The sequence below is a fragment of the Adiantum capillus-veneris genome, chromosome 5 (genome assembly GCF_014529385.1).
Source record: "Adiantum capillus-veneris isolate H3 chromosome 5, ASM1452938v2, whole genome shotgun sequence".
In the NCBI taxonomy this organism is placed as follows: Eukaryota; Viridiplantae; Streptophyta; class Polypodiopsida; order Polypodiales; family Pteridaceae; genus Adiantum; species Adiantum capillus-veneris.
Genome location: NC_140935.1, coordinates 170,804,103 through 170,831,346, shown reverse-complemented (window position 1 = coordinate 170,831,346; position 27,244 = coordinate 170,804,103). Strand labels below are relative to the sequence as shown.

General features: G+C 44.1%; 1 protein-coding gene across 1 annotated transcript in view; it reads left to right on the top strand.

Annotated features, from left to right (window-relative positions):
• The first annotated feature begins 7,029 nt into the window (after nucleotides 1-7,029).
• Nucleotides 7,030-27,244, top strand: part of LOC147458549 (7-dehydrocholesterol reductase-like protein) — a 29,964-nt gene continuing 9,749 nt past the window's right edge. Inside the window, exon 1 of the mRNA XM_086513203.1 lies at nucleotides 7,030-7,187. The gene's annotated coding sequence lies outside the window, so the exon portion shown is untranslated. The remainder of the gene's footprint in view (nucleotides 7,188-27,244) is intronic.

The following is a 27,244-nucleotide window of genomic DNA, read 5'->3' as shown; positions in this document are numbered from 1 at the left end:
GGATTATGCTATATAGCATAGATAGTTTTCTTTCAATTTCTGCTCAATTTTGGCATGGGCATTCTCTACATCAAGTTCAATTTTTCACGATGGCTGAGAGCGATGATGTTTTCAAGATGTATCTAGTGATGACAAACTAAATTGAGACAATTATCCATTGTGGTCTTACATGATGCAGCATGTATTTAGTTTTAAGGGTGTGTGAACATTGTTAAAGGTATTGCACACCTAGGTACTATGGAGGATGTTGCAGTTCTAGCAGTTCACCTCCTACTACTCGTGTTGTTTTACCTACATTTGAATGTGCAAGCATTGATTCCAGTGACTGTCAAGCGCACCATTACCTCTCACATTCATTCAGCAAACAAGCTTGGGGCATCCAAGCTAGATTGTATGCAAGTCGCCCACCATGAGCAAAAATAGCATATGTGGGAAAATTGCTAGAATCAAAGATCATGCATGAGGAAGATGGTATGGACATACTCCTTACTAAAGTCAAAGATATCAATGAGCAACTTATTGTTGCAAATGAAGTCATTCCCAACGATTCACTTGTACATACTATCTTGGATGCATTACCAGATATGTATCAGACTTTTGCTTTTACTTTAAGGCTTGTTTTACAGGGCAATGATAATGCTATTAAGTTTGATGGGCTGGTCACTTTGCTACAAGAGGCTATGCCAAGAATCTTCTTCAAATGCAGCCATTGCAGAATCCACAAATTCTATTATTGATGCAGAATGGGACTTTTAGGGCATAGTGTCATTATGAACCTTTACTCCATCATGCATGCATCATTGAGGTTGCACATTCACATGTGTAGTATTTTGGTAGTGGTGGTACAAAGCACATTACATCTCATTGCATGACTTATTCACTTCTATTGATGCTATCCCCAATGGGAATACTGTCACTTGTGCCAACAATGTCTTATCTAGTTCAAAGAGTTGGAAAGATTGTACTCACTGTAGTTAATGGTAGTTCCTTCACACTTTCTTTGTATTTTTTGTGCCTAGGATCAAAAGAATATGTTGCCTATTTTTTCATTAGCAAGACTTGGTCTTGCTATAAAGTTTATGGATGACAGATGTACAATTCATGATCTTACTTCAGGTGATACTATGGTAGCATGAGGTACCTTGTATCATGGGCTATACAAGCTCAATTCTTATGACAAGTGTGTGGAAAACTTGTAAATGAAATTACATTTTCTAAGGCTATTTCATATCCTAAACTATGGCATGCATGTTTTGGGCATCTGAGTTTTTCCACTTTGATGCATTTGGAAAAATTTGATATGGTTTTCTCTTTGACCCCTTTGGAGGCACCATCTAAGCATGTTTGCGAAGTTTGTATTTTGGAAAAAATGCAACATTCTAAGTTTTGGAAAGATGGTTTAGTGTGGGCTACTTGTAGGTTGTAGCTTGTTCACAATATGTTTGCAAGCCGATGCACATTCCTTCTTTTAGTTGCAATTTGTGTTTCATGACTTTCATTGATGATTATTCGCGTCATACATGTGTATATCCACTTAAGGATAAGTTCAAAGTGTTTATGTGATTCAAATAGGTTTTGATGTTACCTGAAAATACATCCTATTGTATTGTGGGTACCCTCTCTTCTGATGCATGCATCAATGTTCCTAAAGCATAAGCATCTTCTTGTCGTACCTTTCAAGTACTTGAGGATATGTTTCACCGCATTCCAATGTTTCTTGCTAGGGCAAAAACCTTGAATGTCACTCTCATGTACTCTACCTCTTTGGTAGGATTTTATGCATCTTGGACTCATTGAATATAACATCCACATTTTTTATGATCTTACAAGGTTTTGATTGGTAGAGACGGTAGCCCATCTCTCCATATGCACCATAGCCAATGAAGATACATTTGTGTGACTTTGGGTGAAGCTTCTATCTAAGCTCTTTTGGCACATGTGCATATGCCTCACAAAACCAAAGATATGTGAATGAACATTGTGTTGTTTCTTGCCTAACTACCACAACTCCTATGGAATCTGATTATCCAATGACATACTATGTGGTCTGTTTACAATTTGAACTGTGATCAAAATAGCGTCAGCCCAAAAGCCTTGAGTCAAGTTTGCCATAGAAAGCATAGTTATGACACTTATCTGAATCGTGCAATTCACCCTTCCAACTCCCCCATTTTGGGCAGGTGTCTACGATGCAATAAACTGCCACCAAATCCCTCTTTTGGTACAAAATTTTGCAAATTTCTTGGAGATATATTCTCCCCCTTTATTAGTCCTTAAGCTCTTGATATTCTTGCATGAATGATTTTTTTACTAATCCAAGAAACTTTTGAAATGCAGGGAAGACATCATCCTTATGTTTCAAAGGATATCCCCACACTTTTTTAGTAAAGTCATCTATGAATGTTAGAAAAAGTTTGCTCCCCCTAGAGACTTGGTTGGCATAGGACCGCATAATTCGTTATGTACAAACTTTAGTGGCTCAAGACATTTTCTACCCAATGAAAAGTGTACAATCCTAGGTTACCATAAATGACATGCTCATATACGTAAAAATAACAGAAACTCAACACAGATAAGTAACCAAAAAGTGCTGCAGTCTTCATATCGTTTTGGCTCATATGGCCTAGTTGGCTATGCAACTCAAGGGATTCCACCAAGCTTGACTCCATTTGATGGCCAACTTTGGATGCTCCACAATTCCTAGTAACTTTATTCAAGGTACCTCTTAAGTTGTATGCAAAAGGAGTGCAATGTTGAAAAGATGTTTGAAACTTGAACACATGTGATGATCCATAGTAGAGGACCTATTTGTGCATACTAAGTATCATATTACACAATATTTATAGTTTGCATTGTTTGGCTAAGGCAAAAAGTTCGAGATAAGAGCGAGCTTGGATAATAAAAAGTTGGAGACTCAATTGTTTGAGACATCTTAATCCAAATGCTTGAGGTTAAAGCACCGATATAAGCCGATTCACATCGCAAGAAAGTAGTATGATGTATCCAACCTCTACATGTAACCCTTAATATTAGAGGAGGCATCTTATGTAATCAAAGATAGTGGAAATTCAAATTTTCCTTGATATGGATTCCCAATATAATTATGCAAAAGGCTATGTGGAGTGGTGCAACAGCTCTAAACATAGGCAAGGCTTATATAAGTTCTTGCACAATTGCCAACACATGTAATAAAATAAAATGCAATTCTTATGTTGTGCCCAAAAATCTTTTTTGTCTTGGCACCAATTGCTCCTTAGAGGACCCCATTGGATGTTTTTTCCTATATGGAGGCAATATCTCAATTTTAAAGGGAAAAGAGGATGGTTGAAACTTTTAAATTCACACGTTTTTTCCTTGAAAATTTCAAGACAAGGAGATTGCTTGTTGTCTATTTGTACCTTCATTGCTCAAACAAGCAATGAGCTGCACATGCAGTTTGGAATTGCTAGATCAATGAGTAAAGGAGCAACAAGGGACAAGGGGCCCCAACAACAAGTGAATGAGCACAAAGGGTCAGAGGTGTGGTGCTTGTCATTATTGTTCTCTACTTTGCATATGCACGCAAGATTTTGTTAGGAAGATAACTTTGATTTGTAGATGGTGTGGAAAGAGATTTTTTTGTTGTTGTATCTCCACCCATTGTTTTGAAAGCAAAAAGGTAATGCAACACATATCTCCCTCATTTATTCATCAAGCATTGTAATATATGAACCATTAAACACTTGCCTCATCACCACCTTGTTTGTGGTTGTTCTCTTCATGCCTCCTGTGCTCACGTATTGTCCTTCACTAACATCACTTCTTTTTCCCAAATGGCAAGAGTTCTTCCTCGTAAGGATTCAAACGAGAATACTAATGAACATTTGCATATTTGCAATATTTTTGAATTTTCATTTTTGGACAGGCTGATTTGGTTTTTGATCAACCCTAAGCTAATTTGGTTTTTGATCAACCCTAGGCTAAGCTGAGTCCAACCTTTCCCCTGCACCTCCTCTAGCCCAAATGCTTGCCTATACATTAATCTATAAGTACCTGACCACTATTTTGAGCTCGGTGTGAGAAGTATGTAGTATATATTTAGAACTTTAGTTGTAGTAAAGTCTTAACTTAAAGGTATGACTTGGTAGGCTTTGGAGATGAAGGTTGATAAAGGATACTTTGGACTAAGTATTGATAGGTACAAATCTTGAATGATGCTATTACAATGATTGAATTTTGAGAAAAATTCACCTTAGAATAGTCACATTTTGCGTTCGCTACTGGTAATTTGGACTATTGTGATATGCTAGCTAGCACGGTGACTCTAGGGGGATGAATCTGCAAGTATGCCCAATAGTTACCTTGACTTGATGTCACTGAGCATGGGAATGCTTGGTATGAAGTTTCTAGGGCAACATGATGTCTTGCATAATAAGCAACAACATAGTTATATATATCTGTGTAGTTTCATGTATATGTAGATGTGTCAAAAAAGATAGTTTGTAATTTTTTTCAAAGAGTAGCACAGAATACTTTAGAGCTTATGTGTTTTGGCATCGTGTTGATCTTGAATCAAATACAAAAGCAAACTTTTTGACAACGAGCTTCAAAACTTAGTTGATTTAGGAAAGCTACTACATCTCAAACGACCATGACATTTTGTCACGTTTAAATGGCAAGTATGGTCCATATTGAAATCTCATCGTATTGCTTACACATGTATGGATATTGTATATTGTATCTTTGAGCTTATATATATTGACCACACTTTTTTGGTTTTTGCTAAAGATCGAGAGTTATTTTAATATGTGATTGTGCAATTAGTTATCATAACCATCGAAAGAAGTCTGAACTCTTACTTTCTTTTGTCATTTGTAGAAACTTCGCTATCACATTATCTTGAATACAGTAAAGTGGGACTTTAAAATTTTACATTCTTGAAAAAAATTTAGGCCTTTGTCACACACAAATGCCGGGCATGCCCAAAAAGTACCCGTTTGGGCCAATCCAATGTGTCACATAAGGGCAAACGTCAAATGAAAACAAACCTTTGAGAATTGTGATAGCAATTCACAATATGTCACATGTAAAGAATTAAAAAATAATAGCAGCTCATAGGCCATTGAAAGTCAATGCACGCTGAGAATTTGCATGTCCACGCAAAGCTTAGGAGGGGCGAGGGGGTAAAGTAGGCAGATTTTGCATAGAGGAGGGCACTGTTGAGAGCCAACCCTACTTCGCCATGTCATTTGCACACGTCTGGGCGAACGTGTGTGATGGAGGCCTTATATTATGCCTTGTCAAGCCTAAGCTCTTGTGCCCAACTAGTTTGCCTTGATTGCCTCACATAGATTGTGTTTTTATGCTTTAATAGAAGATGAGTTCGGTCATCTTAGTTATGCAAAGCAGGCGAGACTAATTGTACTACTAACCTATGATGAAATGTGTTCAATACTCAAATTGTTTGGTTGATTTATATGAATCTTTTAGATTGCTTTAAGTGATTCTAAGATTTCTTTTAAAAGGTGCAACGTTAGAGTACCTTTTGCATTGTATTTTATCTTGTTTGAAAGAGAGGCTCTCCAACATCTCTTCTTGAAGCTATTCCCAAACCTCTCTAGTGGACATCCGATGTTCTTTGATGATATTATCCTTTTGATCCCAATGTCGTATAAGTCTCATAAAAGCACATAATTTTAATCTTAGATGTTATAGACATTAATTTTTTTTTGAATTTGCAGCTATTATGTGCAAAAACTTACATATCGTGCATAGGATGCTTGTGAGCATGCAAAGAAAAGAAAAAAACAATACAACGTATGGTGTGGAGTTGGCATAGCTTCCTCCACATTAAAAAATAATCCCATAGGGAACGTGTCTTTCCATCGTCACTTTCTATCATCTCAGTGTTGGAGAGACTTTTGAAAAAAGCTAGAATTGTGCAAGGAGAAGTTCATTACCTTGAAGGAGTGCAAGGTCATCATCAAGCACGATAGTGAGAGCTGGCTATCCACAAGTATTTCTCTTAGAAGCATTCCATCTGTAATATACTTGACTACTGTCTCATGCCCCGTGCAATCCTCAAACCTAATCATGTAACCAACCTCTTCATCAAGCCTGCAACCAAATTCTTCACCAACCCTCTTGGCTATAGACAACGCAACTACTCTTTGAAGTTCTACGCAACCAATCTTTCTTTTTGAACCCTGCTTTCTATAGGCCATGTGTCGTTTTCTGTGAACTAGTTACTCCAATCACATATAAAATCTTACCTTGCACTACCTCTCTCTCTCTCTCTCTCTCTCTCTCTCTCTACAATAGCTCTCCTTCTTAGAGTTGCTCTTGCAACTCTCTCCTCTCTTTGGCTAAAGCCAATTGTGCGATTGCTGCGCGCAGTAACACTCTCTCTCTCTCTCTCTCACACACACACACACACACACACGCACACACACACACACTCACACACATACATGCACATACATACACACACTCACAAAACAACACGCAAACATTTATAAAAAATAATCTTCCCTTTTTCACTAACAAAAAGGGAACACATCACTATTATTGGTATAATGGCATACTGGTACATACTTTTAAAAAAACCATTAATTGCGAGATGCTCCCCAATATCCCCCCTTTTCTGCTGTACACTGCTCTCACAGGCTGAGGCATCAACACCCCCTCCTGCGCATCCGTTCTCTCCTTCGCGTAGGTTGGAGGCATCTACAGAAGCCACCTCTGCGTAGGCTGAGGCAGCCACATAAGTGACATTGCCTCCCTTCGGCTTGCATATCCTAGATATCATGAGAGACAACTCATGCCCTTTAACCAACGACAAATACACAAAGGGGCATGCAAATATGCTTTGTGGAGAGAGAGAGAGAGAGAGAGAGAGAGAGAGAGAGAGAGAGAGCATTCAAACTGCACTTGTTCGACTCCCATGCAGCCAACTTTATTTTCCTGAACACTGCCCCCAGCATCTACCCAGATTCTTGCCTTCCCAATGATTTTCAAAAATCGTAGGGACATACTGCCTACTGGCAAAAACTAATCTTGTTTTTTAGATCTACGCACGATATAAAGCAACGGGGCTGCGATTGCACTGCATTGCCATGTTGATGTCCTACCCATTGTTTTTAGCCTCGCGTTCAATACCACGATTTTGTGACAGAGAATTTGGAAGTTTGGACACTTGATCGCAAGCAGTAAGTTCCTTCTGTCTCACGAGAGAGAGAGAGAGAGAGAGAGAGAGAGAGAGAGAGAGCGCTAAGCTTCAGCCGCAATCGACAGTTGTGTTTTGAGAGAGATTTTGGTCTCAGCGGTCAGACTTCCACTTCAGAGGATACTCCTAGGAGTATCTGGGCAGAGATTGTTCACATGTATGCAGCCAATTCAATTGGCTCTGTCGCCGAGTTTCGTGAGGCCATTGTATGACTACATTCCTCACAGTATCACAGAGTTGGATTACATGGCATTATTCTCCACCACCTTGCTTCATTCTACATGGCTCCGATGGGTCACCTTGAGCCAGGAACTCTTACATATGTCTCTTCGCTTGTACGGCTCCTTGAGGACAGGTTGAATCGAGCATCCATAGGGCAACCCTGCGTTGTTTTGAAGAGACGTCAAGTGAAGAGGACAGTTCTACATCGGATAGCGGTGGTAGTGTTCGTTGAGCGATGATGGAGCCCCTCTATCCTCTTTTGAGTACGCTGCCTTCCTTGGAAGGAGGCTTCTTTTACATACTTGGCACCCTCCTCACCGTCCATGCCAGTTAGAGGTATGGCAGGATCTGTGCACCCTTCGCGCTTTCCAAAGATAGTTTTGGTGATGCATGTGGACCCTCCGGATCAGCCGTAGGATATGTTTTTTCATGTGGATGATATCACATGTAGGTTTGCCTGTTGGTACTTGGTCGGTAGTCATAGGTCATGATTCGACTTGTTAGAGAAGCCTTCGACTTGTTAGAGAAGCCTGAGCCTTTGAGGCAGTGTTTTTGGGTTTGTCCTTGGTCGCAGCGAGTGTCGATGGTAGTTTGTTGTTTGTTGATTAGAGTGGGCATCCATGATGAGTTTTGTGACGTGGGGGCAGTTGCATGGCTTTTGTAACAGGAGGACACCACGTGCCAAAGGAAAAGAACACACTGAACAGACTTTAGACACTTTAAAACAATGGAACTGAAAGAGATGCTTAACACACAAGACACGGAGCGGTTGAGTATTGGCCCCAAACCTCGGCGTCCTTTTCGGTATTTCTTTATATTGCTCAACATGTTGCAAATAAATCTTTGCATCTTCCACTTGGTGGGATGCCAGGCTCCTTGGCCATGAAAAGCATCAAATCCTAAAAGCATCTTGTCTCCAAAAGCTATTAGCGCAAATTAAGGAAATCCGTACAATTGTCTTGTCAGCAGCCAACACAAAATTCGGGTTGTCCGTATAACAGCCATATCATTATTTTTTACGCAAGGTCGTGTGCGTGGGTGCTTATTTTTTAGGTCCCATCGAACGGGGTCCCATAAGTTAACTTGTGGTTAGGATTTAATCCTACCCCTTCTTTAATAATTAGGCCACTTGGCGACGATCTGTAAGTTGGTAAAGACATCTTCTTCTTCTGCTTTTGCTAGGGTTTAGGCTCCTCGACCGGGATCTGCAGGTTGGCTAGGGTTAGGCTCAGGGAGCCCTAACCCTATGGGTCTTGAGTGGCTTGACATGTCAGCAGTTTGTGACATCCCCTCTTCTTGAAAGAAGAGTAGTCGTCCGCGATTACATTGCATCTGCAAAACAACTCAAGTTATCTCAAAAAATATTCTAGGGTCATTCAATTTTCTCATTCCATAGCGGAGCTCTTGATATTTTGTCATAGCAAAATTAGCCATCACACCCAAACTGCGCTGATCTGTAATGGGTGTGTCAATGCACTGAAAGCACTTACCCAGGCAATTTCACCCAATTAGGAATATTAGTGGTTGATATATCACAATGCAACACAAATGCTCACATATGCATGTTACAAGAAAACAGCACCGCTGAGCACTCCTCCCAAACAGACGGTCTTACGCATGAAGCTACTCACAACGACTATCTCCTCACTCCCCCATAAATAACGTAAAAAGGTTCGGGCCATGAGCGTAGGAGATTGATATAACCAAACACTCCCCAGATCGCAGCCTGCATTGCTTGGAGGTTCCGTGCTACCATATACATGTGGTAGTGATGTGTGTGAGCACACTAGGACCGTTGGGGCATTTTTTCCCTCTTTAGGAGGTTTTTCCTCCCATCCATTGTATATACGCCCATCACTCTAGGGCTATCTATCTTTCCATTCCACACTAAGGAATACACTCTATTGTGTGCCTTGAGCTTCCTTCGTCTTCTCTAAGCTGTGTGTGTTTTCCTGCAACCCTAATTCCAACAATTGGTATCAGAGCAGGTTGCATCCTCTCGGGCTAAGTCGCCAGCAGCTCCAACACACGTCTGCTCACTTTCTCCGATTTTAGTGAGCTTTGGCGAGCGTTCGCAGGTCGATAAAAATTTGGGCTCATTTCGACATCCGTTTCCACGACAGGCAGTACCGCACATGCTAATTCGTCATTTTGTGCAAAATTCCTGTCAGTGCCAATTACTGCAAAACAGATCCCATAGAGTCTTCTGCGGGTTGTGCTATATAGCCCGTGCTGGTCTCACTCAGTTTCTCCTCTCTTCGGGCAGTTTTCACATTAGATGCATGCATTTTCCATGACTGACAACAACACAGATGTGTTCAAGATGTTTGCTGCTGAGGACAGATTGGATGGGGACAATTACCCTATGTGGACTTACATGATGCAACATGTTCTTGTGTCAAAGGGTGTCTGGAATATTGTGCAGGGCATTGATGTACGTCTTGGTTCTAAGGATGTAGGCGATGTTAAGGATGTTGCAGGTCTTGCTGCAAGGATTGCTGCTGTTAGAGTTGTTTTGCCTACGTCAAAACAGCCTCGTTGGGATGGCTGCCATGCAATCAGAATATGATGCACTTATAGAAAATGACACATGGACTTTATGTGATTTGCCTCCTGACAAAAAGGCCATTGATACAAAGTGGGTTTACAAGTTGCAACGCAAGCCGAATGGTGAGGTTGATCGCCATAAGACTCGACTTATTGCAAAAGGCTATGCGCAGCAGAAAGGCATAGATTATGAAGAAAATTTTGCTCCCACTTGTCATATGACTAGTGTTCGTTTTCTATGTGCATTGGCAACTCATTTTGGTTGGGATGTACATGAGTCAGACATTGTTATTGCTTTCTTGAATGGTGACATATTTGAGGAAGTTTATGTAACGCAGCTTCGCGGTTTTGTCAAGAAAGGACAAGAGGACAAAGTGTGCAGATGTAAGAAGGCTTTGTATGGGTTGAAGCAATCTCCTCGTGCTTGGTATGAGAAAGCTGACACTCATTTGGTCAAACGAGGCTTTCGTGACAGTCCAACAGAAAGCACATTGTATGTCAAGCATGAGGGCGACATACTTCTCATTGTTGTTCTTTATGTGGATGATTTGCTGATCACTAATCCCAATGATGCACATATTGTTGAATTTAAGGCTGATTTGAATGCTACTTTCAAGATGAAAGATTTGGGGCTGTTGCATCATTACTTGGGCATACAGTTTAAGCAGTGTGATGGTGGTATTGCCTTGTGTTAGAAAAGTTACATAGAGACATTGCTATGTAAGTTTGGAGTCAAACGGGAGCGCATAACAATATAAAATATACTTGGATAAATAGAATTTATCACTTAATACTGAAGCCAAAGGATATAGAGAGAAATAGATAGAGAGAGAGTGAGAAGATCGACACAGTACTGGGACCAGAAGATGGGCTGGTGTCCCCCCCGTAATAGTATCTTTATTATTGAGGAGGAGTCTATACAAGCACTTGAACCGAACGTATTACCACCTTCGTTCTAGAATAAGACTTGATGGTTCTTGGAAGCCTCGACTTCCGATTCCTAGGGCAAAACCCTATTCCAAGGAACTTCCGTTCCTTATTCCAAATCCTTGAGAACCAAGGTTCTCGCCTCTGGATCTCACCTTCCAGACTCAGGGCATGACATCCCTGCAACTCTCTTTCCCAACTCTGTTTCCAGAGTCCTCTTCCCGTAGAACAACTCTGCTTTGCCGGACACGAAGTCCTTACTTGGGATTCCTTACTTGGGAATCCCAAGTTCCGGATCACAACTTGAGAGACTATCTCTCTCTGATCCGTGGATCTACTTCCCAAACTCGGATACGAAACCCTTGGGCTGATCTGGCTCTAGTTCCTTAGAGCGCTTTTCTCCTGCAGAGGCTTGTACCTTCCTCTGCTCCTATACCCTCACGAAGAGGAAGTACACGCAATCAAATACTCAGAGATCATAACATGAAAATCGCCACCTTCAAAGTCTCAACGTTCGAAACGCAACTCGATTATCGAAAAGCAATTCCCCGGAAGAGATCTCTACATAGAAAATCCTCTCTTCCAATCCTACACACAAAAGAGGTGTGTTCTCGGGTTCCTTCTCATAAATCAGCCCCGTCTACGACGTTTTTGGGCTGAAAACAGAGAAAAACAGCAACTTGTCGCGTTGGAAACACGCTCCGTAGGCACTTCTTCGCGAGGGAGCTCGCGCACTGGGTCCTGGTGACATCTGGTACACTTGGGATAGTCATGGGCATCATCGGCAAACGTCTTCTTTGCGGGTGAACTCTGTAGGCAACATCTCCTTCTTGCAAAAACTGATCCTCCCCTCTGAGTGAGGGCATGTGATGCTATTATAGCTCCTAGCCACAGGCACGAATAGCTGCTCGTGTAGAGATCACGGCCGGTTTTTTTTTTTTTTTCGCTATTCTGCTAGAAAAAGAGAGAGAGAAAACGTTGGCTGAACTGTGGCCTTATTTATAAGATGGCTGCCCACTTATTAAATGGGCGGTGGGCGTATTTTAAAAATAGTCTGAATCTGCCCAAAAACTCAATAAAACCTTATAAGTTAAAAACAATGCTTTCACAGCACTTCCCAGGCGTCCCTGGATGCAATCACACGCACAATTGCAATTCAGACATAGACTTCCTTGCGGAAAAGCAGTTGCTTTCCCGAAAAGCAACTGTTTTTCCTCAAAGTTTCCTCTGAACCCATCTTCATTCAAGTGCTTGCTTTTCCTTGTGCACAATTTCAACACAGTTCGGAATTTCCTCTTGACTATGGATATCCCCTTTCCGATGCACCCGTCACCCACCTTGTGACGCATTTGGAATACCCATCACCTAGTCACTTCCTACCGAACTTACGGTACAATCTCCTTCACGATGCTCTATGTCACCCATCCTATGACGCATCAGAGATGCCCGTTCCCGGATGGTCGGATACTTCTTCCCGATGCTCCGTGTCACCCATCCGATGTGACGCATCAGAAGTACCCGTTCCTGGTGGCCTTACAGATATTCCCGTTCACAGTGCTACCGTCATTACTCTGAATGACGGACTAGGAATACTCTGTACTCGGATGTCTCCAATGAGAAAAACCCTCTCACTTAAAATTCCAATAATTCATTTAGAATTATTCTTCCTTTGGGTTCCAAGCGAGAAAACCCTCTCAATTATAAATCCAATAATTCATTTTGAATTATTTTTCTGTAAGATAAAGCCAATTTAGCAACATCCCTCTCACTTATAAACAGTTGTCCTCAACTGTAGAAGTCCAACTGAACTGCCGGGGAGAAACTGGAAAGATTCCAAATCTTGCTCAATGGTGAGTTTAGCTAGTCCTTTCTCAAAAGAGAACTTAAAAATTAAATTAAACAAAAATTAAAAAATTCAATACTTCAATACTTACCTTACCGGTTCATGTCTTTCCTCTAGTACCTCGAGGATATCCTTCACCTTTCATTAAAGTTACAAGCCATGTAAGAACTTGTCATTCGCGTCTTTCCAACAGATAGGAAGTTTCCTCATCCGAGAATCTGTTAACTCAATTCCGAGAAGAATAATCCTCCTAGAAATCAATCTAGGTCTATGTCCTTGCGCATAACCTTGCGGTATTAGTCTTGAGGATAGTAAACCTCTTGTGTCCTCCCACATAGGGAATGCTCGAGTCATAGAGCATTAAGCTCGATGTCTTTCTTTCACAATTTGCGATCACCTTAAAGAAGGTTCTTTTTCCGGGTCGCTACTCAACGTCGGCGGACGGTTCTAATTCGAAGATTCCTTGTGCACGTTGGCACTTCTTTCCAATCTTTTCCTCCTACGAGTTATTACCATCAGCAGTGTTTTCCTGACGCCCATTAGCGTCTCTTCCTTACAGAATCATAAAAAATGATTCATCTTGCGAGCATCAATGACGCCTTGCAAAATCTCAGGCAGATAGGATTCTAGCCATAGCATTTTCTGAACGTACGTTCAAACCTTGTTCACAATAGAGCGAACCCTCTTTGATTCTTACCATTTTGAAACGGTTGGCGAACTATATTCTTACGAACGTAATAGTTCGAATTTATTCCAGCAGCGTGTAAATGCTACTTGACCTGCTCATGGAGAAAAATATACCGCAACCAAAAGTTGCTTTTGTAATGGTAAAAGCACATAGCGTACTCTATGAGCAACGATCATCAGAAAACCTCTTCTCTGTATAGACTCAAAGTCCTTCTACTGGACACATCTCAAATAGAGATTCTCGTGTCGGAATATCCTTGGCGCAAAAGGTGCTCAAGAGAGTATAACAAACTCCCATCCAGTTCCTTAGCATAGGTCTGCATCTTCGTGTGTTATCCATGCACCCAAAGGTGTACATAAGTTTCAGTGAGCCTGGGAATTTACCTTCCCTTTGTAAGATACTTAGAGCGAAGACACTTAACCTGACGATCCCTTGGCTCAATCTTAGAGCAAAACCCGCTCATCAAATAAGCTAGGATTTTAATCCTTGGATTCCTCGATCATAGGCCGTAGTCGTCGCTTGTTCCTTCCCTCGTAAAGAGAGTATTCCTTCACTTGTGCGAAAAGCACTACCATATCTTCCCTTACGGGTGTAGGCTTAAAGAGAACTCAAGCTTAATGAAAGCTTTTCTTTGCTTGAAACCTCAGAATGGTTCCTTCATAATTTCCTACCCGCAATAGCAGGTAATTTGTTGGAGAACTACCGGATACCAGATCAATCATGGACCTTTCGGATGGTTAAGCAAAGCAGTTCATCGTATAAAACAATGTTCTGAGTCAACCTTACTCTCATAAACACTTGAGAGTGATTGTCTTGGTTAGACACGTGCATATCTCGTGCATAAAAGCAATACGCAGTTGATGAGTTCCTCAAAAGATTTAACTTTGATCAAAGACCTGCCCTCTCACTTTGATCGACCGGTGTTGAGAACCAGAAGATGGGCTGGTCCCCCCCCTAATAGTATCTTTATTACTAAGGAGAAGTCTATACAAGCACTTGAACCGAACGTATTACCACGTTCGTTCTAGAATAAGACTTGATGGTTCCCGGAAGCCTCGGTTTCCTATTCCTAGGGCAAAGCCCTATTCCAAGGAACTTCCGTTCCTTATTCCAAATCCTTGAGAACCAAGGTTCTCGCCTCTGGATCTCACCTTCCAGACTCAGGGCATGATATCCCTGCAACTCTTTTCTAACTCTGTTTCCAGAGTCCTCTTCCTGTAGATTAACCCTGCTTTCCTGGACACGAAGTCCTTCCCTTGGGAATTTCAACTTCCGGATCACATCTCGAGAGTCTACCTGTCTTCGATCCGTGGATCTGCTTCCCAAACTTGGGTACGAAACCCTTGGGCTGATCTGGCTCTAGTTCTTCAGAGCGCTTTTCTCCTGCAAAGGCTCGTGCCTTCCTCTGCTCCTACTCCCTCACGAAGAGGAAGTACACCTGCAATCAAATACTCAGAGATCATAACATGAAAATTGTTACCTTCACAATCTCGACGCTCGAAACGCAGCTGAGTTCTCGAAAAGCAATTCCCCGGAAGAGATCTCGTATAGAAAATCCTCTCTTCCAATCCTACACACAAAGAGGTGTGTTCTCGGGTCCCAAGTGTACCAGATGTCGCCAGGACCCAATGCGCGAGTTCCCTCGCGAAGAAGTGCCTACGGAACGTGTTTCCATCGCGACAAGTTGCTGTTTTTCTCTGTTTTCAGCCCATAAACGTCGTAGACGGGGCTGATTTATGAGAAGGAACCCGAGAACACACCTCTTTTGTGTGTAGGATTGGAAGAGAGGATTTTCTATGTAGAGATCTCTTCCGGGGAATTGCTTTTCGATAACCGAGTTGCGTTTCGAGCGTCGAGACTTTGAAGGTAACAATTTTCATGTTATGATCTCTGAATATTTATTGGGCACTGACGACGTTAGTGGGGATGTTGTGGTATTTAGTCAATACTATGCATGATGGAGCTGATGGTTATATCGTCTTGTGGGTGACTACCATGGGTCTATACCTTGCACTTTCCTTCAAGGGTGAATCTGGGCTTATCTTGGATTCATCTAGGTATATTTGATTGCAGGTGTACCTCCTCTTCGTGAGGGTATAGGAGCAGCGGAAGGCATGAGCCTCTGCAAGAGAAAAGCGCTCTGAGGAACTAGAGCCAGATCAGCCCAAGGGTTTCGTACCCGAGTTTGGGAAGTAGATCCACGGATCGGAGAGAGATAGTCTCTCAAGTAGTGATCCGGAACTTGGGATTCCCAAGTAAGGAATCCCAAGTAAGGACTTCGTGTCCGGGAAAGCAGAGTTGTTCTACTAGAAAAAGAGAGAGAAAACATTGGCTGATCTGTGGCCTTATTTATCAGATGGCTGCCCACTTACTGAATGGGCGGCCGGCGTATTTTAAAAATAGTCTGAATCTGTCCAAAAACTCAATAAAACCTTATAAGTTAAAAACAATGCTTTCACAGCACTTCCCAGGCGTCCCTTGATGCAATCACACACACAGTTGTAATGCAGACATAGACTTCCTTGCGGAAAAGCATCTGCTTTCCCGAAAAGCAATCCCGCTTTCTCAGAAAGCATCTGCTTTTCCTCAAAGTTTCCTCTGAACCCATCTTCATTCAAGTGCTTGCTTTTCCTTGTGCACAATTCCAACATAGTTCGGAATTTCCTCTTGACTATGGATATCCCCTTTTCGATGCACCCGTCACCCACCTTGTGACGCATTAGGAATACCCATCACCTAGTCACTTCCTACCGAACTTACGGTACAATCTCCTTCACGATGCTCTATGTCACCCATCCTATGACGCATCAGAGATGTCCGTTCCCGGATAGTCGGATACTTCTTCCCGATGCTCCCTGTCACCCATCCGATGTGACACATCAGAAGTACCCGTTCTTGGTGGCCTTACAGATATTCCCATTCACAGTGCTACCGTCATTACGACGGACTGGGAATACTCTGTACTCGGATGTCTCCAGTGAGAAAAACCCTCTCACTTAAAATTCCAATAATTCATTTAGAATTATTTTTCCTTTGGGTTCCAAGCGAGAAAACCCTCTCACTTATAAATCCAATAATTCATTTTGAATTATTTTTTGTAAGATAAAGCCAATTTAGCAACATGAGGATTGCAAACCTATTGCCACTCCCATGGAAATAGGTTTGAAGTTGAGTCTACATGATGCTGGTGATCCTGTTGATGTCACTCTTTACCAAAGTGTTCTTGGCTGCCTCATTTATGCATGCAACACGAGGCGAGATATTCAGTTTGCAGTCTCATAGGGCAGCAAATTTATGCATAGCCCAGGGTCTAAGCATTGGCAGGCTGTCAAGAGGATTTTCCGCTACTTGAGTGGCACTTTACATCTTGGCTTGTTTTATCCCAAGGGGGGATCATTGCCGCCAGACTTGCATGCTTTTTCAGACTCAGATTAGGCTGGTTATTTTGACACGCGAGTGTCCACAAGTGGTTTTTGTTTCATGCTTGGCAGTTCGTGTATATCATGGTTGAGCAAGAAGCAACCTACTGTGGCCACTTCGAGTTGTGAGACCGAGTACAAGGTAGTCTTCACAGCTACGGTTGAGTGTGTATGGCTCAGACGTCTTATGGTTGATTTGGGTGTTGGACAAGACATTGCCAACATCATCTACATTGACAGTCAGAGCGCATTGGCAGTTGCGAGGAACCCTGTTTTACATGCTCGCACAAAGCACATTGAGGTGCATTACCACTATGTCAGGGAGAGGCTCTCAGCAGGAGAGATCATCTTGGCTTATGTGCCAACATAGGACAACCTTGCTGATCTTTTCACAAAGGCATTGTCTCGTGAGGAGTTCGAAGCTTTCCGCAAAGCTTTGGGCTTGCTCCCCTCTGTGGGCTGATCCTGTCCTCAAGGCATGGCACTTCCCTTTACTCTTCGTGCCAGCCCTCGTTCACCGCATCACTCCCAGGGGGGATTTGTTACCATATATATGTGGTAGTGATGTGTTTGAACACACTAGGAGGTTTTTTCTCCCATGCATTATATATACGCCCTCACTATAGGGCTATCTATCTTTCCATTGCACACTAAGTAATACACTCTCTGTTGTGTGCCTTGAGCTTCCTTCGTCTTCTCCAAGCTGTGTGTTTTACTGTAACCCAATTAAACGCTCTCCAGACACCCGGTTTGCGTTATTTAAAGGTTTCAAGCATACAACGAAACGCTCCTCAGACACCCGGTTTGTGTTCGTTCCGAGGTTTACAACAAACATGAACACTCCTCCTAGGAAAGCTTGAGACGAAGCTATTTAGACATAATCAAGCATCAATTCTTCTCTTTGGTACTCTTCTCGGGAGTAAATTACAAATCAATGAAACCAGAGTGTCACAAAATGATGATGTGGCAGTATTGCCCGGACACACACACACATCAGATGACGTGGCATGACAGTATGGCATGTTGACATGGCAGAAGGTACGAACTAATAGTACAACATGTTGATGTGGCTGAAGGTACGGATTGGCAATACAACATACTAACGTGGGAGACAATACGGACTTCCGTGATTGCGCCGACAGGTGTTGACGTGGCAGCCTGTATGGATTTTCGCAAATTGCGCTGATGGCTTTTGGCAGCTTTTTGGGAACCAGTTGCTTTTGGGACTTCTTTCTTTTGAATTTCGAAGCTTTTGGGGCTCTACTTTTGGGGCATCCCTTGTAAGAATAAATAAGCCCATTGGGGCCTCACTATTCAGAGCATCTGGACGCAGAGTCTGAGAGCAGAGGACCCCTTAGGTATTGTGCTTTGCTCAAACATTAATATAAAAGAAATACCGAAAGGGACGCTAGTCTCTAGGGCCAATCTCTCTGGGCACGGAACTACGCCAGCCGTGTCGACTCAAGTTTTAAGTTGTGAAGTATTTTAAAGTGATTTTCTTGTGTCTCGTGTCGGATTCCCCACTTGGGGTGCCCAAGCCTGTGACAATGATATCAGAGCATCAGGCGTGTGCTTTTCCTCAAAGCATACCGGGTAGTCAGTCCCCTTCTTGCGCTTCTTCAATTGTTTTTTGGATTGATTCTTTGTGTCCAAAAGCTGATTGGTCTGTGTGAACCACCTCTTGAAGTTCTTATTCTATAAACATCCTCGGAGAAGGAGGTTTCTTGATTGCCGGTTTGATTTGTGGTTTGATGGCTTTCTGCCACTGAGTGTGCACTTCAGTGATGGATTGCTGAGATAAAACTTTTGCAAACCGAGGGTCTTTCTCAAATTGAATCATTTGCTTTGTGCACTCGTCAACCTGCTGTTGACGCTGTATCTTTTGAAGTTCATACTGAGTAGGCCGAGGTGGCCCGTACTCTTCTTATGTTAATTCGTTTAAATCTTCTGCGTGGTCTCCTGCAGCCAGAATTTTGTAGGCTGAGTTGAGGATGGTGATGGGTCGCCATTGCCGAATCTCATCCAAGGAGCCACCCTCCTTGGCAATGAGGTAGATCAAGCCCTCACTCATGTTGTCAGGCATCTCTTCCGTGTGTAATATGTACTGAAAAGCGTTGCAGAGGCTGAGCCAAGCAAGTCCCAATACTCTAAGAAAAAACTGGGAGTCAAACCAACCGGGATAGCTACCACAGGGAAGTGCTCTGAGGGCCGCGTGGAGCTCCTCTAGCTGAAGAGGCAGCTCAAGCCTCTGGCGCATCTCCTCAGTCTCACAAGACAAGGCATCTGAGCCCAAACCTGCTCTCTGCATGCATCCTGTCGCTCTGACTGAGGCTTTGCTGACAACAGGTCACAGTAAAATTCAATAGCAACTGCATGCATGTCCCCTGGCTTTGAAGCAACTGACCCGTCAGGCCTCCTCAATTGGCTGACATTGGCGTGCGCATGCCAGGTTCCCACTGTCTCAAAGAATGCCACCGTGACTCTGTCATGCACCTGGTTTCACTAAGATGCCTGTCGATGGAAAGCTAACTTACGACGCCTCTCCTCTGTGCAGGCAAGCTCCTGGCGAGCCTGCTGCAACTGCTCCTCCAACGAGGGACTGTCTGGGTGTTGCTCTTGCATCCTCTGCACGGAAGCAATGCCCCGTCGGGACTTTGCTCCTCCTCTCTTGATGTAGCCAGGCAAGCCGTAGAATCCTGAAGAAAGAACCGACTAAGCTGAGCAAGTCTAGAGGCCACTCTGTCAGCAAGAGAGTCCTGCGTGTCCAAGCCCTCTGTCCAAAGAGCCACCACTTGCTCTCTAAGCTCAGAGTCCAACAAGATCCTCTCAGGATTGTGTAGCATCGTGCTCCCCCTCCTGCCTATCTGTCACTGTAAGGATCACTAGTGCATGGTCCGAAAAAGATGTCCCAGGCAAAATGCAAATTGTCCCACCCAAGTCACAGATGTGGTCACTAGCGTAGAAGCGATCTATTTGAGATAGATTCACTCCTCCCACTCTGCGGTCTGAACAAGAGAAGGCTAAGCTGTCTAGGGGCCTCACAAAGCCAGAGTGCTGCCAAACATATGAAACCCTCAAAGTCATACATAGCCTCTCCCAAGCTGCCAACTCAGCTCCATGCACAATAGCATGGCTACCTCCAATCCTGTCAGAGGGGTCCTCCAGCATGTTGAAGTCACCCCCCCCAATGCACCATTGCTCTGCCTGCTTTAGAGACTCTACAATGTGAGACCAAAAATCTGCACGTGCACTCGCCACATTGGGTGCATAGATGTTCAGGAAGCCCAAGAGGCAACCTTGAACTTGCATAGTAATCCACTGAGCCCTGCCAGGCACAATAATACCTTTGTCCACAATGGCCTGTTGCCAAGAGTCCGCAATAGTCACATATACCCCTCCCTGGATACCACCAAGTCTAAATGCAGTTGATCAAAATGTCTCATATCGCCCACGCAAAAGCCGACCACATCGTCTAATGCAGCTCTCACACAGATGGTGCTCCTGTAGCATAAGAAGATCAATCTCTCCTCCCACAAGGCATCATTGAAGCTCCTGACGTAATCGGCCCCTCTGGCGCTGAAACTGGGGCCTACCTAATCCTTGCACGTTCCATGAGACGATCCTCATGGAGAGCGAGAGAGAACTGGTGCTGCAGTAGCAACTAGTCATGCTATCTTTGAGGCTGGCTTGGATGGGAGTAATCCGCATGCGAGAGTCCCCGAGATAGGGGTGACTGCAAAGAGTGTCTAGTCCAAGCCCAAGAAGAACGAGCCGTGCGCAGGGCAATCTCCTCTGTCCAGGAGCCTCATGTATGTATACATAGCATGGCGGGCTCTGCATGTCAGCAAAGAAGTGTACCACAATGTGTCTACATCTTGCCGAGTCTGGAGGTGTCACTGAGAACTTGGCCAATGGCCACAAAGTCTAAACCAAGTCTATAACCCCTAGGTCTCCCATGTTGTGAGAGAACTCGAGGGCCTGTGCCTGCAGCCGAGTCCAAAGTCCACTCAGGCTTGTCCCTGCCACATAGGAGAAAAGAGAAGCCAAACATTGAGTCCAGGGCCTCTATCCCTCTAGCTGCAAGGAAAAGTACATGAACTCTGAAGCAAGCTGCCTTAAAGTCTGGTGAAGGGTCCCCGAGAAAATGTGTGAAGTCGTAGGCAAAGAAGTCCCACCGATGACGAATATCGAAGCTCGTCAGTCCACGAGGAATTGTTGTAAAGGGAGACGTCTGCACCAGAAGGGGGTTCGAACGCAAGAAAGGCTGTCCCTCTCTCGCCAAGCGACTTGTGGCAAAAGCGTTGCCAAGAGATCTCCTAGCAGCCGAGCATGGTCCTGCCCCTTGGGTCCGCTACGAGGTAGGAGCGGGAGGAGATGTGGAAGCAGGGGGGCTAGGGGGTGAAGGAGTGGGGAGTCGGAAGCGGCAAAGGGAGAAGGGCGAGGTGGGGAGGAGGAGGAAGGAGGCGGGGGGGAGGGGTGTAGCTCGGAACTTGGGGGGGGGGGGGGAGGGGTTGTCAGAGGTGAGGCTGAGGTGGAGGGTGGAGCTGGGACCTTGTATTGTCGAAGAGGGTCGAAACGGTTCCCTGTGGGAACCCATTGCTGCTGGCCTAAAGCCTGGGGACCACTTTGAGTGCCAGGCTGACGTGGTGGTCCCTGGCGTGTCAAGAAGCTGGCTAATTTGAGTCTGGACCACATCTTGAAGTTCTTGTTCAGTGAACATCCTCGGAGTAGGAGGCTTCTTGATTGCCGGTTTGGTTGGTGGTTCGGTGGCTTTCTGCCACTGAGTATGCACTTCAGCCATTGACTGCTGGGTCAAAAATTTTGCAAATTGGGGATCTTTAGCAAACTGAACCATCTGCATTGTGCACTTGTCAACTTGCTGTCGACATTGCATTTCCAAGAGCTCATACTGTGTGGGCGGGGTGGCCTATACTCATCTTCTGCTAAGTCGCTTGAATTTTCCGTATTGCCTCCTCTCGCCTCAGTGGTTGCAGAAGAGTTTTCGGAATCCATAGGTGTCACGAGAAGAGGGATCGGATTTCCCAGTTGAAGAGAAATCGGCCGTGCTTTGATACCACTGTAACAAACTTGGACACCCCAAGTCTAGATTCTGTCGCGACACAACAGAGATTCACTTCAAAACAAATCACAATTCAAGAGTCGACACGGCCCGGCGTAGTTCCATGCCAAGAGGGATTGGCCCCAAAGATTGGCGCTCCTTCCAGTGTTTCTTTTATAGTAATCTTTGAGCAACGTACAACTCCTACGGGTGCTCACTCTCAGACTCTGCGTCGAGATGCTCCTAGAAGTGAGTTCCTTGGGTCACTTATAAACATTACAACTTACAAGGGGTGCTAAAAGTAGAGCCCTAAAAGCATGAAAACTCAAAAGAAACTCAATCCCAAAAGCAACAAGCCAAAAGCAGTCAGCACAGCCTGCGGAAATCCGTACAACCACGTCAGCATTGTCAACGTGATCTGCAGAAATCCGTATGCTTTTCCATGTCAGCAGTCGGCGGCGTTCGTACAGCTGCCACGTCAGCAGATTCTACGCAAGTTTTTATCTCTTTGTGTCCCTTGTCACTTGGCCATAAGTTGGGACAACTTTTTTAGGAGTTTACAATGCTACGTAAGCAGTTTGTGACAATCCTCAGAACTATCATTAAGTTTTTTATGCTTGCGGGATCCGTTGTGGGATCTACTTTTCTTGGTTCGTTTGTTCTTGTTCTTCTTGCTCTTTCGAGTCTTGGGTGCTTCCCGTCCTCACCCGCTGGAGTTGAAGGAAGAGGAACTCTCAGAGCTGTCTAAAGGCAAATATGAACGGGGGTCATCCGCAAAGCATACACACTTCTTGGATCCGCTAATTGCTTCGAATGTAGATTTTCGGCCTAGGTAGCTAGGGTAATCTCCTACACGACTTTTCTTTCAGAGCTGTTCGAAGACTTCATGGCTTCGTTGACCTGCTACTGTACCCCATTGTCAAACTCATCTTGCAAATAGAGTTTTTATCATCTATACTCGGCTTGCATTTCTGTTTCATTGCTGACTTGAGAGGTTAGTGAATGGCCGCTTGCCATCTCAAATAGATCTCATCAAGTGGGTGATTCTTTAGAAATTTTGCATACTGCAGATCCTTGGCATATTTGAGCATATGGTTGGCACAGATGTCAACCTGTAGCTGATGTTGGGCTTCCATAGGCGTACTCGGCTCTCGAGTCCTCAGAAACGGATCGACTCGTGTTAGAACCTCCGTTGGTCTCCTCACTTGTGCGAGTAGGTAGAATAGTTTTCTCCTTGCCAGATTCACTGCCGGAATCCGTGTGTGTTGCGAAAAAGAGATCATATCCTTGGTAGAAGAAGAATCGTCTAAGCTCTGATACCACTGTAATAGAAGATCTACAACCACACACGTGAGAGAATTGCAAACAACTGAACAAAACTTGAAAAGAGGGAGATAGAGAAGAGGAGAATTGACACGGTACGGCGTAGTTCCGCATCCAAACGCACTGGCCCCAAAGACTCGCGCCCCTTCTCTGGATTTTTTTGGTTAATCTTCGCAAAGTACAATGTCTGGAGATCCTCCTCCTCTTAGTGCTCCCAAGATTATCTGAGCAGAAGAGAGGCCCTAGGCACACTTATAAAGGCCCTTGGCCAAACTCAAATGGCCAAACTTTAAAGCAGTTACTATGAAAAGCAGTAGCCCCAAAGGCTCCTGTCCCAAAAGCTTGCACCCACCTTGCTGCCCGTAAAATGTGTAGGGACTGAACAACTTTAAGCACTACAAATAACAGTGAACTGAAGGAGATACTTGACACACGAGATGCGGAGTGGTGGAGTTTGTCACAAAGTGATGACGTGGCTACGGACAACAGAAACCCTAATTTTCAGCAAACTCTAATTTCTGGCTGAAACCCTAATTTCAGCAAATCCTAATTTGCCGGGGAAATGTCACGTGGCAGCTGGTACGGATTTCCGTGATTTGCGGCGCGTTTTGCGGCCAGTCGTACGGCAGTTTTGCTTTTTAGGCTACGCATGGGAGAGAGAGAACATCACTGCTTTTCTTTTACTCTCTGTGAGAAAGAGAGAGAGAGAGAGAGAGAGAGAGAGAGAGAGAGAGAGAGAGAGAGAGAGAGAGAGAGAGAAGCTTTTACGCTTTTGGGCATCCCTTGTAACTTTAAATAGGTGGTTTGGGCATTCACTTCTCAGAGCATCTGGACGCAGAGTCTGAGAGTGAATCCCGACCCACTCTCGTACTTTGAAGTGATTAATACAAAAAGAAATACCGAAAGGGGCGCCAGTCTTTGGGGCCAATATCTCTAGGCATGGAACTCCGCCGGGCCAGTGCAAATCTATTGTGATCTGTGAATTGTTTGAAGTGGTTATTTGGTGCTGTCGCGATTGATTCTTGACTTGGAGTGTCCAAGTCTGTTACAGTGGTATCAGAGCACGGCCGATTTCTCTTCTACAGGAAATCTGATCCCCAATTTTTTTTCTGCGGCACCTATGGCTTCACGCAAGGATCAATCGTCTCCCTCTACATCTAGAGATGCGGCCAGGGATCGCAACGAAGATTTTGGCAGAGTATGGTCCGCCTCGGCCTACTCAGGCGGAGCAAAGAGAGATGAAGCGTCGTCAATTGATCGGCGATGCAACAAAGATGATGCTCAGTTCTGCGAAGGATCCGAAATTGGCAAAATATATGAGCGAGACTTCTTTTCAAGAAGTGCATACACAGTGGCAGAAAACCACTACACCACCCCTTAAACCCGCTCTCAAGGATACTCAGATGCTTTGAAGGCTTTGTCTTTTATACAACAGTTTGACATCGCTTTCGTGGGAGGACGCTATTCAAAGCACTCCAAGATTTGGAGAGCTGCCTCTTACTTTAAGGGGAATGCTTGTACTTGGTGGTCCATGTTTCTTTTAAACAAGACTGCGCCAGTTAAATGGCTGAAATTTAAGAAGCTTTTTATTTCTTCTTGGTTGACGAAAGAATATGAACGAGATATACGAGCTGCTTGGAACCATCTTCGGATGACCAAGAAAGATACAATCAATGCTTATTGTGAAAGATTCTGGAGCTCTTTTCTACCTGCCTCTTCATTCAAGAAGATCACGTTCAGAGAACAGATTGAGCGGTTCACCTTGGGTCTACCTACAGAGATCCGAGATCACTGCTTGGAGCAGAAATCAGCTTCTATTCAGGAGTTGATGAGTCATGCGAAGCGGGGCTTTGCCATTCACTCTGGCAGTCTGACTCACCCCACAGATGAGAACATGACACAACGAGCCGAACAGACTTCTGGGAATGAAAGTAGAAAGAAAAAGGGCAATCCAGAGAAAAAGGATGCACGACCCAAGCTTACTCCTGAGGAGAGAGCTCGCTTTATCAAAGAGGGGAAGTGCTTTGGATGCGGGAAACATGGACATATCTCCGCGAAGTGCCCTAAAAAGGCACGGAAAGAACAGAATGATAAGAACGACGATAGGCCTGAGAGTTCGAGAGCAGCTGAGGAACGTGGACGAAAAGGCAAGATGAAAACAAGACTGGTTCCAAATTGTGTGGGTACCGATCCCGACACCATGGATGAGAGTACAGAACTTTGCCGAGCTTGGGGCAAAGTGAAAGATCAAGAGGCCCTGATTTTCTTGGATGGAGGAGCCAAGGCCAACTTCATTTCACCGGAATTGGCGGCGCGGCTCGAGATTACTCCCGATCGGATGGGACCACTTGCAGAGGCAGTTCTAGTGGCACCCGGCAGGGACGTAGCCATTACACCTGTCATTGGCAAACTTCGGTTGCATTGTCAGGGGTATTTGGGGCATGAGGACTTCTTCATAATGCCTTTGGAGGGTTGTGATGTTCTCTTAGGGATTCCCTGGTACCACAAGAACAACGCCCTGGTCGATTATCGGGCGAGAAAAGCGACTTTGATAAATGAAGGGCTCAGAGAATTGTACTTGATGAACTTCAGTTTCTTTACTCAATGTTCTCTTAGGGATTCCCTGGTACCACAAGAACAACGCCTTGGTCGATTATCGGGCGAGAAAAGCGACTTTGATAAATGAAGGGCTCAGAGAATTGTACTTGATGAACTTCAGTTTCTTTACTCATTCTTTTGGGAGAGAACTGAACGATGGATAAAGGTTGAATATGTTTTGACTTGATCAAAAGAACGCCAAGATTTTTCTCTACACTCATGCCGATTGCTTTTTAGAGGGCCTGAAGATCAGACCATTGATCTGATACCTGGAAGCACGTCAGCGAAGCGGCCACCTTACCGTGTGACCGAGTACAGACTGAAAAGATTATGAACCAAGTGAAAGACCTCTTGGAAAAGGGTCTTGTCCAGCCTAGTACTTCACCGTATTGCTCTCCACTGTTGCTGGATTTGAAGAAAGACGGATCTTGGAGAATGTGCATTGATTATAGAGCTCTCAACAAAATCACCATCAAGAACAGATTTCTGATTCCTAGGATCGATGATATACTCGACAGGTTACAAGGATCCTCGTGCTTTAGCAGGATTGATCTGAAGAGTGGATATCATCAGATTTGAATTGCGACGGGAGACATCTACAAGACAGCCTTCCGGACTACTTTTTGGATTATTTGAGTTTTTGGTGATGCCTTTTGGCTTAACCAATGCTTCTGCGACATTTAACCGGATGATAGACGGGATTTTTTGAGAGTAGAGGCTATTTGTTGGCACTTTCGTTGATGATATCATTGTTTCTCCAAGAATGAGGCAGAACACAGAGATCATCTGCTTCAGAGACTTTTTGGGACACTTTGTCTCAGCAGCAGGAGTGCAAGTGGATTCGGCCAAGATAGAGACTATACGTGATTGGCCCGATTTGAAGAATGTGTTCGTACTACAGGCGGTTCATACGAAAGTTTGCAGAGGTTGCTTCCCCTTTGCATATCTTGATACAGAAAGGAGTCCCTTTCTCGTGGGGATCCACAGAGGTGAGTGCTTTTCAGACATTGAACAAGAAATTGACTACAGGACCAGATTTGACTTTGCCAGACTTGCAGAAGTCATTTGAAGTATATTGTGATGCTTGTGGTCATAAGTCTAGGTGCGGTCTTGATGCAAGAAGGCCATGTTATTGCTTACGAGAGCCGATTGTTCTCTGGGCCGGAGATGACAGCACAGATTTATAAGAAAGAGCTTTTGGCGGTTATCCATGCTCTTACTCAGTGGCAGCATTACCTACTCGGAGCGGATTTTACTGTCTTTACAGACCATCAAAGTTTGCGCTACTTCTTGTCACAGAAGTAGCTTTCGAAAAAGCAGATGCGGTGGGTGAACATCTTGTCATAGTTTCACTTCCAGATTGTCCATGTGTAGGGACAGACGAATGTGGTGGCAGATGCTTTGTCTCGGAAGC